This window comes from Sphaerodactylus townsendi, linkage group LG04 (genome assembly GCF_021028975.2).
Source record: "Sphaerodactylus townsendi isolate TG3544 linkage group LG04, MPM_Stown_v2.3, whole genome shotgun sequence".
NCBI classification, from domain to species: Eukaryota; Metazoa; Chordata; class Lepidosauria; order Squamata; family Sphaerodactylidae; genus Sphaerodactylus; species Sphaerodactylus townsendi.
Window position 1 is genome coordinate 78080563 of NC_059428.1, and position 18814 is coordinate 78099376.

Consider the following 18814-nt stretch of genomic DNA (forward strand, 5'->3'; position numbering starts at 1 on the left):
TTATACAATTGAAGCCAGCTAGCCTTAGAAAACTAGTTCACTAGTTTAGACTGCAGCTTGACTTTGGAGAGGAGCTCTTATCAATTCCTTTATCTGTAATTGGGGAGCTTGCAGAAGAGGAGACAAATTTTAGGGCAGTTACTTTCCACTTTTTCAAAAGTTTTGATATTTTATTTCCAAGATAGTTACAGGTTAACCTTAGTTAGGTTCTAGAATAGGAAGTCACTAGATAGTTATTTTTAAATAACCCCCACCACCCAGTAAAATCACACTTTGAAGCAAGATTAGATAAGGTGAGTTTTTACAAAACAGAACATTAGTTTTCTTGGGGAAGGGTTCTTAAAAACCTTTCAGGGACTGTTAGATTGTGGTGGAAGATAGGTAGATGGATACTTAACTTTCCTGTGTTAGTTAGCCAGAGTTTGGCCCAGGAGAACACTGAGCAACAGGAAGGAAATACAACGGGGCCCTGGGGGAAAGGTGAAGAAGAAGACTAAAGGGGTGGAGGGGGAAGGAAGGGATGCAGCTTTCCCAGCATATGTGTAGAGATCTGTTGCTCAGCTGTCTTCCACCACCCTTGCCTCTGACTGGAGTGGTGCAATGAAGAAGCCCTGCATGGCACTCTTTGGCCTGTTCCGCATGGGCCAAGAAACACAGGTGTAGGATGCTATATAACCCATTTTGGGGGGACTTTGCACAGGTCCCACCCCCAAAACAAGTCTGCCCCATTTTATTTTGCCCAACCCCGTTTTTTGAAAATTGCTAAAACAAGCAGTCCTTTTGAAAAATACCAGGTTGGAGCTGGTCCAGAGCAAATGGCCAGGCAGGAAGTGCTTTATTTCACTCCCTTCCACTCCATCCTCTATGGTCAGGGAGAAGCTGCCCACTATTTCCCAGCCATTGCAGGGAGGCCCCTTTTCCTATTTTTAATTTCACAGCTTGCAGCTGCATGACTACACAGGAACAGCCAGTCATATTGTGGAACATCAATGTGGTTGTGGGGATTCATTTCACCCTGCCTGTGTATGTACTGCAGGACAATTTAATGCATGTATTGCAGGACAATTTAAAAAAAAAAACCCAGAAGCATCTCCATGCAGAGGCACGACAGCAACCCAGATTGTTCCTGTGGTCTCTGCATGGAACTCATGGGAATGGGAAAATAGGAAAACTGGTTCCTTTATCACAAATGCAACCCATTATATATTTGGTGTGTGGAAGGGGCCTTCATTAAGACAGCTGCTTGGACAGCACCACCTGCACAGGAGACTACAGGTGCTGACTCTGGGCAGGGCTGCTCAGGTTCCCCCTCCTCTACCTTTTTTTTTTCAGACTTCCCAGCCGCAGGAGGAGGAGTTGCTTGAGCAACCTTTTTGAGTGAGCATTGGGGAAAAGACTGTTGTGGCTGGAGCCCACTCTAGCAATCAAGAGGATGTTGGAGGAGCTAGAGTAGGGTCTGTGTGCTCCAGGTCCTTCTTGGGTTCCTCTAGAACCCAGCAGGCCTTCCAAGGAAGACAGGAGAAGAGCTGGAGGTGGTGCAAGAGGAAGAGATGGAGGGGCACACCAAGGTGCTGCCATTCCTGCCTGTTCTCCCTTGGCCATCTCTTTTTGTGCCCCTCAGATACAGTGTGTCTGTCCTGAGCTCCTCACACAAGCCAATTCCAGAATAGCCTGCAGATTCCTGTCAGTGAGTACCCCTTCATATCCTTCGTCTGAAAGCACTCAAAGGTGCTGGAGGATCCACATTTAGCATAGTGCCAGCTGTGTAATGCTCAAATCAGTTGAAGGAAAAACATTTGTAATTTCTCAATTTCCAGACCCTGGAACCATCTGATGAAGCACCACCAGACAGTGCTTATTTGGAGTGGGGTGGGGTAGGAGAGGAGAGGCTGGTGAGGTGGCCTATTTCAGCATAACAGTATCTGGGGCAGCATCTGGCCAGCCACCTATTAACAGATATAGCTGGGTATCATCAGAATACTGGTGACAACTGAGCCCAAAACTCTGAGCTAGTTGGGCAAGAAAAAGAAGAAGAGTTTGGATTTATATCCCCCCTTTCTCTCCTGCAGGAGACTCAAAGGGGCTGACAATCTCCTTGCCCTTCCCCCTCACAACAAACACCCTGTGAGGTAGGTGGGGCTGAGAGAGCTCCGAGAAGCTGTGACTAGCCCAAGGTCACCCAGCTGGCGTGTGTGGGAGTGTACAGGCTAATCTGAATTCCCCAGATAAGCCTCCACAGCTCAGGCGACAGAGCTGGGAATCAAACCCGGTTCCTCCAGATTAGATACACAAACTCTTAACCTCCTACGCCACTGCTGCTCCAGAGGATGCATGTCACAAAGGGGTGACACAATGATGACTACTATGCTTCCCCCCCCCAGCAGAAAACTCTATTTACTGGTTTGCATATTTAGCTTTTTTCAGTTTTTCCAGAATGTTTGGGTCCACTAAATCCAAATCTGAAAAATACCCCCCCTCTCCAAATAGTGCACACCCATAGTCCATATGCCATCCCCAGCACAATTTTTGTTTAAGAACTGGGTTGCCAAAGATTTATTTTGGGCTTTACAGATCTTTGTTGAAAGAGATTGAGTAAGTCTACACATATTTACTTAGAACAAATAAGAATCACTCAGTAAAGATGCAGTATTAGGAACTGTAGGATAGATCTACACAGCAGACATGTCCACCCCTCCCCCCAAAACATCCTAGAATTTATTTTGACTTTTTTATTTCTACAACAGAGATTTAGTTCCATGGTTTTAGAAGTAGAGTTTTCAGTTATAGAACATGTGCCTTCCGGTTCCTTTTAATGAAGCTCAGGCAAAATAGCACACATACATACATCCTAATCCAAAATAAGTGCATTTGGAAGCAGGTCCTATCAAATAAAATGTAATTCACTTTGTGCCATATAATGAATGTAAATTTTCAAAAGACACTTTTGGGACAACCCAACCTAAGATAACTGCTCAAGACTGTTCATTCTTTCTATTCCTCTTTGATAGTCCTTTATTGCGGCTTTATAGGAAACAATTGATGTTACATATTTCAGAAAATGATTGTTCTACAATCCCTGCCTTTCTTCCTTTTTATAATCCAATGCTTATAATGGGGACATAACACTAAGATGAAGTTTAGGTTTTCAAAACAGATCTTAAATAGTAAACTACTTGAAAAGTATAAGAAGTCAGTGTTGTATAATGGTTAGAGTGTTGGGCAGTGATCCAAGAAACTTAGGTTTGAATCCCCACTTGTGGGAAGCCTCTTGAGTTACCTTGAGCCAGTCACATACAGCAGCTTTTGTTTCCTACTGATGATAAATAAAGCCAGGATTCAAATGAAGTTGGATGTGGAATATTATAGCATAGCCTGATCTTGTCAAGTCTTGGCGGTTAAGCAAGGTCAGTATTTGGACTGGAGACCACCAGAGAAGGATTTTCAGAGAAAGCAATGGCAAATTACCTCTGCTTAATCACTTGCCTAGAAAACCGTATAGAGTCACCAAAAGTTAGTTGCAACTTGACATGAATCCAGTAAAATACAATAAAAATCAACAAACATGACAAGAGAAGAAGCTTTTCTGTTTATTTTTCATTCAACTGATGAATTTAGGGATTTAAATGCACATCAGATCTATCTTTTTCTCTTAGCATTTCTGTTTATGATTTCAAAGTCATGTGCCACTAATTAGTAACATTTTATTGTATCTTTCATATATTCACTTTCCTCATCTGGCATCTGGTGTACAAGCATGAACCTTTTACAACTGTGCTCAGAGTAATTATGTCCAATGAAATAAAAAGTAAGGTTTCTTCTTTGATAGTTTTAATCAAAACTCTCTTACACTATATTTCCAATATTTTGGTGAATGTTTGCAACAAATACCACCATTGGGCACATGCTGATTATAATTTGGGCCATGTGAAATCCTTGCACTCTGATCTTAATTAGAATTGGGGGGGATAATCAGTGGGACTTACTTACAAGTAAAGAAGGATTATACAGACACATAACAAGAAGAATTATTTGACATAAAGGTGTAATTTCAACAATTTTAATTAATATTAACATAGAATGCTATTAGCTATTGCTGTAATATATTGTATAGTTTAGAAAGTAGTTACTGCTGATTCAATAGCTTCCCAGTATCATAAATTAGAAACAGCATGAAAAGGGAGCAATTTTCTTAGATTATATTTTTTTTCACTCTGATTTTTAACTCCCACTTGGCAAGTTTATGCTTTTTTTAAAATGAAAGACTGTGTAACTATTATTGAATCATTCATGAATCTTATTAGTAGAGGTTATTCTTTGCCAGCTATTCAGCTTAGTTTGGTTCATAATATGCACACACAAACATCTGGAATCTCTACATCAATTTTTTTTATTAAAAACCTGGATTTTAATCTTTTTGCAAGATATAAAAATCAGGTATAATTGTTTTCCATTAAACTTTTTAAGTGTTGAATCGAACTCTGATTTTATCTCTTTCTTGTCACTGTTGACTTTTAATCACAGAGGCCGTTTCCGCACGGCCAATTAACGACGGCCTGGGGGCGGTAAAAACGCCGCCCCCAGGCCGCCGTTCGCACAGGCGCCGCTGCTGCAACGCAGCAGCGGCGACCTGGATGTGCTTCCCTCCCCCCAGGGTGGCCTCAGGCCGCCCTAAACAACAACCCTTTAAAGGGTTGTTGTTGGGGAGGAAGCGTCTTCCCGGCGGCGCGGTGCGAACCGCGCCGCTGGGAAGACGCTGTCTCCCGTCTCCGCCCCACTCAGGGTGTCCTCGGCGTCGCCTGCTGGGCGTCGCAGCCCCGCCCACACTGTCCTCCGACCTCCAGGGGTCAGAGGGCAGCGTGGGTGGGGCTGCGACGCCCAGCAGGCGACGACGAGGACACCGTGAGTGGGGCGGGGAAGGGGGAAGCGGCGGCTCCATGCGGAGCCGCCTGCCGTCTGCCGGTCTCTGCTTCGCCCGTTCATGCGAACGGGCTTGCGCCCCCACGCCGCCCGCACTCTTGGTGGCGTGGGGACGCAAGGAGGCCGTGCGGAAACGGCCTGAGATATTTACTGAACTGCTTCAAAATGAATATTGCTGTAAATGCCTACTGGCAATAGGTCAAAATGCAGTGTATCGATAAACTCAAATAGTTGTGCATTTTCTCCTCTAAATAATTGGCAAAGAAGTCTGACTCTTTTCTAAATATATTCTGGCCTCCTTTAAACTACAGTCATGCCTTGTGTTCACATGAAGTATTGCAATTATCCATAATCTGAAGATGACCAGAACAACCTTCTAGAAATAACATAACATGAAGGCTCAAACTATGTGAAATGTTGATCTGGAGAGCTAGGTGGATACTTGAGAAGAGTGGCAGCCTGGAGGAGAAGAGTGGCAGCCTTCTTCTGCATTTTCCTCCTTGCTATCTGCTCAAATTGTGCCCCCCTCCCCGCCGCAGCTGGTTTCCCATCTGTGGAAGAAAAAGTATGATGATCCTTGTATCCTTCATCCCATGGCAAAACAGTTGGACAAGGATTTTGAGGAGAGGAGGAAGGAGGTGTTAAGCATGCCCCATTTGCTAGCCACGTTTCTGTTCTTCATTACAAGTACCAGGTTTACTCTGCGTTAAGGAACAAAACACAAGAACCAAGCATTGGCCAGGATCCAAAAGGCCAGAGTTTTCCAGTCCTTACTAGAATCTCTGCTTCTGGATCATAAAGGTTAAGGAACAGAGTATGATTTAATGTACTATGAATGGCTGCAGTTGGTAAGAAAAAAAATGACCTTCTAATGCCAGTAGAACCACTTACTGCTCACAGATGAAGCTTTTTAGATCCCAGTGTACAAGCTGCAGGAAATCCCAATGTACAAGCAAACAGCTTGTGAAATGACATAGAAGGAAGCCTCTGGGCCTCCCATACCTGCCCCACAGCACTCAGAAACATTAGTTCCCTGATGTTACATGTCACACAAGTCAGATTAGGGGATTCCCAACCTGATTTATGTTGATCACATCTTCTAGTTGACCCCCCCCCCCAATATTAATTCCTGATACAATTTGAATTGCTTAGGATTATCACAAAAAACATAGAAAAATATGTGTCCAACATTTTCTAGAAAAAATGGAGGCTAGAAATGTTAAGACATGGGTTGTCTCTATTGAACAACAATGTCAAATCAGAAGTCTTTTTTCAGATGCTAGTCTGTAATGTTTTTTAAGTCTCAGGAAGATGCAACAAGGGTATCTATACACCTTTCTCAAGTAATTATATACCACAGCTATCAACCCTTTTCTTTCCTCTTCTACACTGAGCTGCACTCCATTACCCAGCCTCCTACAGTGTTTTCTTGACAAGATCCTTGGGAGATTTAGGGAAGAAAGACAACTGTACTTTTTGATCATAACTGGGAGGAAACATATTTTTTGGGGGGGGACCTGAGAGACAGTAGAAGATCAAGACCATACTCCTGGTTTTAGATTGAACAAGTACAGGAAAACTATGACAGGACCAAGATGCAAAGAATAAAATAATTCTGGACTTTCATTTTTGATTCACATTTCTTCAGCTACTGTCAGACAATTATAAGTAGTACATTGCACAACAGGAAAGGAAAACAACCGTGGAAAATTGAGCAGATTCAGCTCTATAACAAATCACACCATATAGAGGAATAAACAAAATAATCTTAAACCAAATCCTCTTCATTACCACCATTACCAGTATGTTTATCGACATGCTGATTCAACTGGAACACTAATAACAAGAAACAGCTTATCAAAGCAACAATTACTGGAGGTGTGTGCTTTTGTAACTAAATTTCCTGATGGCAGGTGAATGATTGAAGACTAAAATAAATCTCACAGGAATTTGCATATCAAATATTTCTAATTTCCAAGTTATCACCCAGGCCTTTTTGCCCAAAATACCAGATTAATAATTTATTCATTTAACCCAAGAGCCCTTGGGAAATTATAGCTTATCTTTCTTCTGAACTTGCTATATTTTCTGGTAAATGCTCTCATTGAGAAAGGGCTTGTGTGACTCTCATTTACCTTTAATTTCCAGCCTTTGTTTGAAGGCATTTAGACTGGTGTTTATATAAAAAGTACAGATGGCACCAGAAGAAACTTATCAGCCTGTAATTTACTATTATGTCACACTGAATATCTTGTCCCCAGGTTTATGCATTTTCAGCATTTCAGTTCAGCATTGCAAAAGGACAGAGTTCGTCTAATTTAAGACTGGTTTTAATTTAGTATTCATTATTATGTTAGATTATTATGATTTTCAACCAAGATTATTTTACAAAATAATTCTTTGGGATAGCATTTATATAACAAGCACTCATGGCACTTCTCAAACAAATGATTAAATGAGTAGTGAGCATAGAGTAGTGTGACTTGCCACTGTCCTGAAAGCTCAGGAAGGTTCGATTAGTGGGCACGAAGACTAGGATGTACCACACATGTTGAATAATGCACTTTCATCCACTTTCAATGGACTTTAGCAATGAACTTTAGCAGTTTCCAAGTAGATTGTGGCATTTCACACAGTAAAATCCAGTTTGAAAGTGCAGTGAAAAAATATTATTCAGCATCTGTGAAAGCACCATTTGCAGGGACACAGATGTAAGAGTAAGTCTGAAGGGACTCAGTAAATTTGAAAATGAGGGTCACATTCCACAGTCCCAGGTGGGGTAGGAAATGGGTGAGCCTTAGAACCACTCCAAGAAAGGCTGGACTGGGCTCTGAGGGCACTTAAAGAGCAGATGGAACAAAGATTGCCAGTATTATTCTTAACAGATAAAAAGATTATCTAGAAAGGAGAAACTTCATTGGTGGTAAAGACCAAATCAAGAACAGGCCAAGACAGCTAGAAAGATGATGAATAAAAAGCCAGACCAGAAGGAAGGTGTGAGAAAAGAGCCAGCTGCCTGAAAATGGCCAAAAACTCCTCCAACCCAGCAGGCAAGGCAGTCTTCCTGAAAAACCAAATGCCTCAAAGCCTAACCTTACAGTGATAGTGGACAGGCTTAGATGCCTGAATTAAAGAATCTTGGGCAGAAACAGGGGGAATAATATAAATAACTTTGCAGCCATTGTCAGAATAAGTTAATACTCACATAAATTTATCACCGATATTTTAGTACAGGCTAACTGCAGTCAGTTATTTCCAGTCCAGTTACAGAAAATACCTTTGGGGACATTCAGGGATCTGGAATGGTATTTGAGATTCTTGGAATACAGGTAATCAGATTCTGAATATTTTTGGAAAAATTAGTACCAGAATTTTATGACTTTCAGGGCTGTTTTACTTACATTTACTAGGTTTCCGGGGCATTGGGAAGGAGTGGGAGGGAGGCAGTTCTCCTAGACAGGTGATCAGAAGTTAGGGGAGCAGCACAACCATCTGCTTAATCATAAAAATTATCTCATTGTCCTCTATGGCTCTCTGAGCATGAACCCAGAAGATAACACAGAAGATAAAAAGCATACCTGGTTGCAATTTGACTCCATTTAAGGACTCTATGACAGAAGTATTTAACTGTTCAATCAATCTAAACCAGGGGTCTGCAACCTGCGTCTCTCCAGATGTTCATGAACTACAATTCCCATCAGCTCCTGCCAGCATGGCCATGCTGGCAGGGGCTGATGGGAATTGTAGTCCATGAACATCTGGAGAGCTGCAGGTTGCAGACCCCTGATCTAAACCATTGGGCTAGTTGCAAACTAGCAAAAGTGGTGTACGTGTGTGTGTGAGAGAGAGAGGCACAGAGAGGAAGGCTGATTTTGCATGGTAAAAATGCCCCGTTGTTGGCACGGAAAATTCCCAGTGCTGCAGCGTGTCTGCCATGCTGTCACCCTGGAGCTGCCCCACAGCAGTGGCTGCTCTGGGACTTTCCAGAAACGCAAAGGTTGAGGACCTTTTAGAATGCCCCTCTCTTGCTCAGGCAGCTTCTGCTGCTGTGAAAACTCCTTGGCAGCAGAATGAGACCATTTTTCCTGCCGCTCCAATGAACGGGTGCCTCCCCCGCCCCGTTTCAGTGGAAAACACGCAGGGAGAAACCTTGCAAAACCTTGCAAAAAGGGGCATGTGAAGGCGCTGTGAATGGGGGGGGGGGTTGGAGCACCGCGATTCTCTCACATGCAGAGATTTTAGACGGAGGAGGCGAGGGCGCCGATTCTCAGTGCCTGTTTTGTGCAAGTCATTTAAAACTAAATTGGTGAAAGTGAGTGGGGGGAACGGGGGAGAGATTCAACCAATAAGAATGTGGGAATGGAAGTTGTCTGTGCATGCGCAGAAGACATTGCTGAGGGCCTCGTGGTGCAAGTGGAGGAGAGCCAGGGAGCAGTGCAAAGTCAACAGCAGGGTAAAAAGTGCTGCGGCAGCTGCGCTCCCGGATTGTCAGGCCTGAGCCTGATGGTTGCCAGGTGGTGGGCATTTGCAAGGGAACTGTAAGGCTTTCTTCTCTGCAGATGTCCAGTTATCAGGCTCCTGCTGTTTATGACCTTGGAGCCAGGAAGAGCCACTGCTTATCAAGTGTGAAATAGTCCCAGCTTTGATATAGGGGTAGAATGAACCATTTGGGCTACAGGGGGAAGGGGTGCTGTAGGGAATATAGGCAAGTAGTTTTCACAGAATTCTTCAGAATTGTTTTTGTTGATGTTTATCTCTTTACTCAAAATAAAGATTTTAGAGCAAATCTACAGTTTCTGTTATTTTCTGACCTGGGGTTTGACACGGATATAGAACGGGAAATTTTCACTGTGCAAAATCAGTATTGCCAGGTATGGCTAGATGCCTGGGTACTGGCTTGCTTGGTGGTTTGACTTGGATTCTCTGGTTGGGCATGCCACAGTGGCCTGTAGTACTTGTGAGATCCTTGGGTTTTCCATGGAATCTCTTTGGTTTGTATCTGGAGGCTAGTATTTGGAGGCTTTGGGGCAGTTGTCCTTAAATTATTGTGATTGCGATTGCTATTATTATTATTATTAAAATTTCTAGACCTCCCCTTTCAGGTGGTTAACAAAATAGTAATCAGGTAACAAACACATGTAATATAAAACCAATCAAAACTAAAGGATCCAAAACCTAAGTTACATCAATAAATCAATACAGTGACACATTTTCAGTTTCTAAAAATTCTTACACAATGAGCTTGGTCCAGGTAGAATTCAGTCCATTTACCATAACAGTTCCATTTGAAGTAAAAACCAACAAAATCTCAAAATAAACAGGGAAAGAGGAGACCCAAGATTGTAAAAACTTTGCTGCCTCAACCATATGCCTGGTGGAACAGCTCTGTCTTGAAAGCCCTGCAGAACTGTGATAGATCCCACAGGGTCCTGGTCTCACTCAGCAGAGTGTTCCACCAGGTTGGGGCCAGCCCTGGCCCTGGCTGAGGCAAGCCAAATCTTCTTTGAGCAAATTCTCATTTGTTGAATTTAAAGTTCATTGGGGAATATAGTGAGAGAGACAGTCCCACAAGTATGCTGGTCCCAAACTAGGGCATTGTATATTAGTACTACAAAATACTTGGCTAGTGGCTTCTTTGCTCTGGAGAAAGCAGAGGGGTTTTTTTCCCTTCAGGAAAAAATGAAGGCAAGTCATTCAGGTGACACTTTAGATCAAGCACAGTTGTGCACATCCTTACAAACAATTATAAATCTCAACCTGGGATCAAATTGTATTTTGGGACTGCATTTGCTATACGAACTAACACTTATTATGTAGTAACTCCAAGTAGATAGCAAACTTCCTAGAGACTGCTTGTTTCACTGTGCCTTCACTTAATTCATAGATCTAACTAGAAAAAAAATCCTACAAGTTTCCAAACACTAGCTACTTAACTAAAAAGGATAAAAATAGCCAGCATTATTTGGCTTTCCTCAAGTGGCATCACGGAAAAAAATTTCTCTCCAGTCTGCTTACTTTCCAATATTGGCCTATTTTTCAACTTTTTATTCTTTTAATTTTAATATATAATCAAGATTAGGAAATCATATTCCCACAGAGAGAACTGTAATCTAAAATTGGCACAGCTAGTATTTGCTGGGAATGCAAGGAGAGAGAGTTGCCTCATTTACTTTTAAAATTGATACATTGAATATAGTACATGTAGGGAAGAATTAACTAACTGTAGCAAAATGTTTTTCTCAACTGCTTTTCTCTGCTGGAAATCCCACTATCAGACTTTAAAAACAAAGATAATGAGAAAGGGCTGTAAGCTGCAGAAAGGCACAGTCTACCCTTAATCATTTCAATACCCCTTAAATGCAAAATATTACAATGTAGAACAGTCTCTCTCTCTTATTCCCTACTTCATATTCAAATATATTCTTTTACAATTATAATGTACTTTTTGGTTAGAGATCTGTCACCAAGAGAGGAATCTAAATTACAACAAACAAAACACTGTGGCCCTTTGAAGAAGAAAGTGAATATAAACATTGCCAAGAGCACAATGCAAAAGAGTTAAGAGGTAAAACATGGGTTACATGCTGGTACCTAACAATAGCACACACACAGGAGTTGAAATTCAAAACATCAAAGAGTTGATTCCTGCAGTAATAGCAGATGAGGTAGCCACACATTGAAGAAAATAATTCTTGAAGTATACCAAAACGTCCTTGAGATCTATATAAATTTCAACATTGTTACTAGTTCCATTATGTAAGACATTATGCAATAATTCTTATAGTTCATGTATTGGGGCTTGAGCAAAAGGGTCACTATATATTTGTAGTAGTGAATTATAACCATTGGGCCTAGTCTGAAGGTCTGTGGGAAATTCATAATCAACTGGTGTACATAATCTACATGAAATAGAAATGCCAGTACATAAATAGAACATTATCTCACAGATTAGAATGGGAAAATCCCATATCTGCAGGGCTCAATATAATGCTCATTTGATCTAAGGTAAAATCCCCACTGCCAATTAATCGTGTGATACTCATGCGAAATATCCAAGTTTCACAAAGAACTCCCCGCAGCTGAACCGCTGAACCCCTTATCATGTGTTTTTTAAGAACCTGCATGGAAGTGCACCTTTTTAAAAAACACACGCCAAATCCAGATCAGAGGGGAGGATCTGTGGTCAAATGTGGATTCAATTTTCCCACTGTAGAGAGTGATGCAGGGCCTTCCGACCAATCAGAGCACAGCAGGCTATGCATGATGAGCGCACAGCCTTTTGTTTTGCACCAGCGGAGGCAACGTGGCATTGTTTAAATGTGGGCACGAGGGGCAGGAGCTGTTTAAATGTGGGCACGAGTAGCAGAAATTGATGAAACATGGGCATGTATTCGCACCAATCTTCTTTAAAAAAAGTTACTGCCCCAACACAGTGCAACGGCCAATCAGGATGAGGAAGGAAGAGCTGCTGAGCAGTTCACACATTCAATTGTGCGGTAGTGGGGATTACTGCACCGTTTGAAAGCGTGATAGATGTCCTCATCACACAAACACTGTGGTGGGGAGGGTGAAACCTCGATGAAAAGGTGTCATTTCATTTGAAAGCTGGTTGTATTTGTATTTCAGTGGGGATTCGACCTAAATTGGAGTAAATGTGCAACAAAATTGCTATGCATACAAGTGTTCCACAAGCACATAATTGAGTCTTGGATAATTCTATGACACTCACAACAAAACTTTCTTACACCTTCTCAATTACTGTGTCATTGGACTTAATCCGCAGAAAATTGGAGTTCCCAGTTTAAACAGGGACAAAAGAACTTTAAGCTCTGACACAAAAATTCCAACAGAACTGTTGGAGCCATGTCTGAATCATGACCATGCAGCAGGACTACAGCTGCAACAGTGATAGCCAATTGAGGGATCTTGAAAGAACTTTGAGCAAGATAGGTTCTACAGATCATATTTTTTGTCAAACTTTTCAGCATGTCTGAACATGAACCATTGCTCTCTATGATGTACCATATAATGATTCAGGAACATTTCTTGATGTTTCTACAATGTTATTCTGTCACAGATATATTATACTTTTGCCAATTTTCAGGGTCTCAGCATTCCCAGTTCATTTTTTGAAAATCTACAAAAAATCAGATTATTTCCTCCTTCCGCCTCTACCCTATAACTTTAACAAAGTTGTACATTTATTTCATTTTTACAAGGCAATATTAATAGTGAGAAAGCACTGAACATTTTCTGTATATGCTCATGAAAATATGAGTAATGCACTATTCAGATCAAATGGCAGCTGCAGATATTAGGAGGATTGCATGTAGCATCTGCCCGCTATATACTCTCAAATTCAATGATTGAAAAGGGTTACAGCTGAGGCTCCATACCTTTGCCACAGAACTCTGTAAATCAAGTAAATGGGCCATTTAGTTGCTTTCAAGAATCTCTCTCTTGAGAATGAAGAGTTGCCCTTTTGAAATAGCCTATTGAAGTAGCCTGAGAATCCCAAGACATCTTAACAGTATCACATCTTCAATGTTATTTATGAGAGCATAAAGAAAGCATATGTAGATTTCTAGCTGATAGCTTGGTTTTAAGAATACTGGATCCCCCCACAAGAGAATCAACTTTTTGTGGGGGGAGGATCAAGTTGAGATCAACAGATGCAATAGAATTCACTGAAATGTTAATGATGTTACCACAGTGGATATACAGGTAGTAGTAAAGCCCATTGTATACAGGTAGTAGTAAAGTCCACTGTACAAACAAATACAATAGGGTCTAGAAATCTGTTGCTGGAAATGGTGCCCTCTTATGAGGGCAACTCCTCCTGCCTTTCCTCCCCACTTGGCCCTGCTGGCTCCCCCCTCTTTGCATAGCCAGGTTCCAGCTTTGCAAATGAGAGAAGGGTGCCTAAGGAGTTGGGGAAAATTATAATCTTCATAAGCGTCCTGGTGCCACATTTTGAAAAGCTGGAATCCTGGCTTTGCAAAGCGGGGGAGAGTCAGTCAGGGGGAGAGGTGTCTGTGAAGATGGGAAGAGTTCCACCCCTAACCCTAACCCATTCCCAGGCTTTCAGAAGTGAGGTAGAGGGTAATCTTGCATGCAGGATGGAGCTAGCTCTGTCCCATATGCAGGATTGTGCTGTCTCCTTCCTCATCCCACTTTCCAAGGTCCCCAGGCAAGGCAATCTTGTATGCAGGATAGAGCAAGCTCTGTCCTGTATTCAGGATCATTCTTTCTTTCCACTCCCACCCACACTTCCCAAAGCCTGGGGGCTTGGAAAGTGGTGTTGGGAAAAAGACATCTTGGCTGGCTGCTTCTCTCCCCAGCTGGAGGCCCAGAGACCTCAGGAAAAGAGATGGGGGTGGGGGGCAGATTCTGCATGTTGAACTTTGTGCACTAAGTCCAGCACACAGGACCAGGCCCGCTTCTCCCTCAACCTCACTCCCAAAAGCCTGCAGGTCTCGGAAGGGAGATAGGTAGTCTGATCTTGGTTAGCACACAGGATTGGGGCTGTTTCTCCCCTTACCTTACTCCCTGAGGCCCACAGGTCTCTGGAAGGGAGGAGGGGCCCCCAATTTTGCTTGCTGGATACAACACACTGAGTCCAGCACAAAGGATTGGGCACTATTCTCTCCCCCTCCTTGCTCCCCAAGGCATGAACGGTCCCAGAAACTACCAGGACGACGGTGCTGCACTGCGCCGTCGCCCAATCAATGTACCTTCCCTGCGACCGTCCGGCGTGTCGCCAAGGCCAGGGGACACGCCTCCCCTGCCCTGCGTGACCGCTCTGGAGTCACAGGGCAGGGGGGCGTGTCCCCCGGCCTTGGCGACGTGCCAGATGGTCGCAGGGATGGTACGTCAATTGGGAAAGGGGGAAGGAATGGCGCCTTCCAGCCACTGTTTCCCAAAAACCTAGCTTGGAAAGCGAGGTTGGGAAACAGCAGCTTTGCGCCGCTGGGGAGGTGCTAGGGCGGCGTGGCTGCAAAGCAGCTGCGCCCCCCATACGAACAGCTCCCTGGGGACAGCATTTTTGCCGTCCCCAGGGTGCTGTATTCGGCCTATGCAGAAAGGGCCAGAGAGACAGAGAGCCAAGGCCAGAAGCTACTGTGGAAACATACTCAGAATCTACTTTCTTGACTTACTCTTGAAAAATCTGTCTTGAGTGCTGAAACTGTGCAGAACTTCCACATTCAGAGGCAGTAAACCTCTGAATGTCAGTGCAAAGAGACAACATCACACTTTGGCGTCTGTGCGTTTTTGTTGGCCCTCTAGCATAACTAGTGTAACTAGTTGGCCCTCTGCCGTAACTAGCTGGCCACTGTGTGTGACAAGATGGACTACTAATTCTTCTGCAAATTTCCCCCAGCAATGTGTGCTTTGAATTTTACACTTTCCTTTCCCCTGCCTTTTGTTCCTGAATCTACTGCAGCTCTTCCCTGTCAGTCATTCTCTCCTACCCCACATGCCCAGCCATGCTGTTTGTCAATTTTGCTGTTTGTCAATTTTGCCTAGTATTTGTGAGTGACATGTTAAGGCAAAGAAACATCTGCCCAGCCAAGCCGATTGTATGCTGTTTGTCAATTTTGCCTAGTATTTGTGAGTGACATGTTAAGGCAAAGAAACATCTGCATTTTCGGGATAAGGAGGTGAAACATCCTGATTTGGCCATAACTTCCACATGACTTCCGGGTCTAGCTCGGGTCCATCCTGCAAGATTTCCCTTATCCCATGGCTTTCAAAAAATGATAAATTGGTGGTTCTTTTTTTTTAAAAAACTGGGCCATTCCTGCTCCCGTGCAAACACTGCAGGAGATGGACCAGTTTATTTTTTCCACTTAGCTGCCTGCAGCCAATCAGAACCTCAGAAAAATGGGACAGTTTGTCCATGTGCAGCAACGTTGGTGAGGAAAATGAAAGTAAACCAGGGGCTTTACACAATCATCTGGAGTTCTTCCTCCTGGCCTGAATGCGCTGACGGGCTGCCATGCGGAGGGAGAAACCAAGGAATGAATGATCCCAATTTTCCCCCAGGATATTTTGTCCGTCAGGAAAATGCCATTGTGTCTGAACCTAGGAGCCAGACTCACTCCTAACAATGTATATTTACTTTAGAGTTTCACTTGAAAACAGCAGGCAAAATTGACAAAGGGCACAAAATCAGCTTGCTTTTTTCTTTTTTCTTTTGCCCTTTTATTAGTTCACTAATGGAAAGGGGGGTACTTTAAAAATGGAGCAGGGTAGGAGAGAAAATGGCTGATGGTGAGGGGGAAACCAGTAGCATACCTATAGAATATGGTGCCTGGGGCAAGTACTAAAATATGCACCTAGTGCATATCCCTGCTCCCACAGCTAATGGGACTGAAACTCCCTCTGCCCAGCTTCTGCCTTCTGACCGGGGGCTGCGCTCTGCTGCCACCACTGCTGGGGCGCCCAATTCTCAGCTGCCCCAGCTACTTACGATCCTTGCCGTCCATCTGCAATGGGACCAGGTTGGCCATGTCTGGAGGCCTCTGCTACCCAGGCTCATGGATGGTGGCACACCCCTGGATGATTAATTGTAGGGTGAGAAGCGGAGGCCCGAGAGCATAAAAGAGTGATTGTCCTTGCCAACAGTGACCAAACTGCTAGTAGAGACAAGACAGGGCTGGGCAGCAGGTGCTACAGGGCCTGCTGCACTTCATGTATCTTAGCCTCACCAGGGAGGAACGGAGGGGAGAGGGTGACTTTGTGGAGGGTCAGTAGCTGTGGAGGGCCTCAGTGTGACTTTTGTCTGCTGGGGGAGGCTTGCTTGCTCCAGGTGGAGTGCACCACATGTGGAGGGCAGGTGGCCAATGGTGGTGGCATCACAAGTGGGCAGGCACTGAGCAGGTGGTATACTCTTTCTGGATAGCATTCCTGGCAAAGCTGAGAAAAAGATCACGGTTTGCCTGTACCGGGAAACTCTGACCTTTCATTCACCTGTGGCACAGTAGCATTGGGACAGTTCTGTAAGTAAAAAACTAACCTGGATAATGTCCCAACACTGTGGCGTAAATAAAAATCTGCCTCAGAGGAATGGTAAGCTTGGTGCAGTGAGAAGCTCCATGCATAAATAGCCTGTTTTCTTTTGAGGTTATGGCTGGTAATCTGCTAAGCATCTCCTGAGGATAACTAAAGTCATTTCTTTCAATAAATCATTTTTAGAGAAAGAATCCTAATTGTGTTCACAGGGGATGGAGGAAAATATTCTGACAGTATGAAGATTTATATGGAGTAATCTATTCCACTCATGTCAGTGTCTGTCTGATCTCTACATTATAAACACAAGCAGTGTTATTACTGGTTCGAATGATTCAGTAAACATATTCTGGATTCTTTCTGGTTGAAATGCATTATTTGACAGTGTTACATCATTCTTTATTATCTCTGTTGAAATTAATATTGCTGCACTTATGAAATAGGAAAAAAATCACAACAGATGTTCTTAAAGAGTAGATGTGCAGTATAATTCTGAATACATCCAATATTTTTAAACTGAGTATCTCTCTAGCAGTACCAAAGTACCTTTGTGCTTCTTTATGAAGGAAACTGTGAAGAAGTTGCTCTGGTTACAGGATCAAGCTAACTCACACTAGCCTGACATAGCCTTTGATTTCCTGACAGGAAACCCAAAGGCTTTGAAATTACCCAAAAGGAAACTGGTAGCCAAATGGTGGCCAGAACAAAGAATTGGCTTACAGCATGGCCAGGAAATGAAGTTTACCTGGAAATCCAGGAGAGGAAACAGCTATCCTGACTGCCAAGGCTCAAAGAATGAGCAGTGTACCTTGGAGGCCATCCCAGGCAGTCAGGATAGCTGGACAGAGCTCCTGAAAAGTTTCATGCTGAATCAGCAAGTGACACTGAACTTCTTGACAATTCAACACCAGTGTAAGGATGAAGAATCCTGGCAGAAAAAAACAACGTCCATGATATGAAGCCGGAGCTGATGTAAGTGTGTTCTTAAATCTCTTTGAAGCTACATGTAAAAAGACTTCTTTACTTTTCTGTCCTATTCTCTCTTCCTGATCTTTATTATGGACAATACTTTTAGAAAGAAAACTAATATCTTCAGTAACACACAGGATATACTTCCTTTCACTTCAGCTCAATAGTTGCCTTGTCCATGTGTTACAATGAAGCCACCTACATGTTGCATACCCATGCCTACATTTGTTTGCAAGAGCCTTGGGAATTCCTTTACAAATGAAGCCAGGGAAGAGGACCTGGAAAAATTTGTAGTTTTAATCACAAATTCTCTTGTGCATGTGTTGAATGTAACATTAGATTCACAGTGCAATCCAAAGGGGGCCAAATGGAGCCTTGGAAGTGTGGGGTTATGCCGACACTGGTGCAAATACACCAGTGAAGGAGCTATTATTCTGATGGCAGGGCACTGCACAACTGCACAGCACTTGAACCTAGAAATTGCTATACACCTGGCTCCCCTACACTGCAGGAGCCTGTGATGGCATGGGTGGGGACAGTCTGGGGGTGTTTCTGGGGATGGAGATGGCTTTAATAGGCTCCTAGTGTAGTTTCAGCTTGGGAATGTCCCCTTTTTGTGGTGAAGATTTATGCCACCAAAAAGAGTGGCATACGTCATTCCTGGTGATGAGCTTCCCTGGAAGAAAAGATGTTTTGTCCTATCTCCACCAGTGCCTGCACTGCCAATTGCCTCTTTGGAGGCGGTGCTGCTCTAACACCACCCCCTCTTGGGATTAGGCTACCTCTAAGTGCATGTATAAAGAAACAAATAAGTGCATACTATTCATGAATTGTATGTGAATTCACTGAAATTTGTAATAATGCCAATCTTTAACAATAATTTGATATAATTAAGTATTACTAGTATCACTTTTGA

At 43.2% G+C, this 18814-nt stretch overlaps 1 protein-coding gene across 6 annotated transcripts in view; it reads right to left on the bottom strand.

The window, feature by feature from the left end:
- The window catches only part of IL1RAPL1 (interleukin 1 receptor accessory protein like 1), a 949422-nt gene that overhangs the window by 108474 nt on the left and 822134 nt on the right, over positions 1 to 18814 (bottom strand). The window lies entirely within an intron of this gene.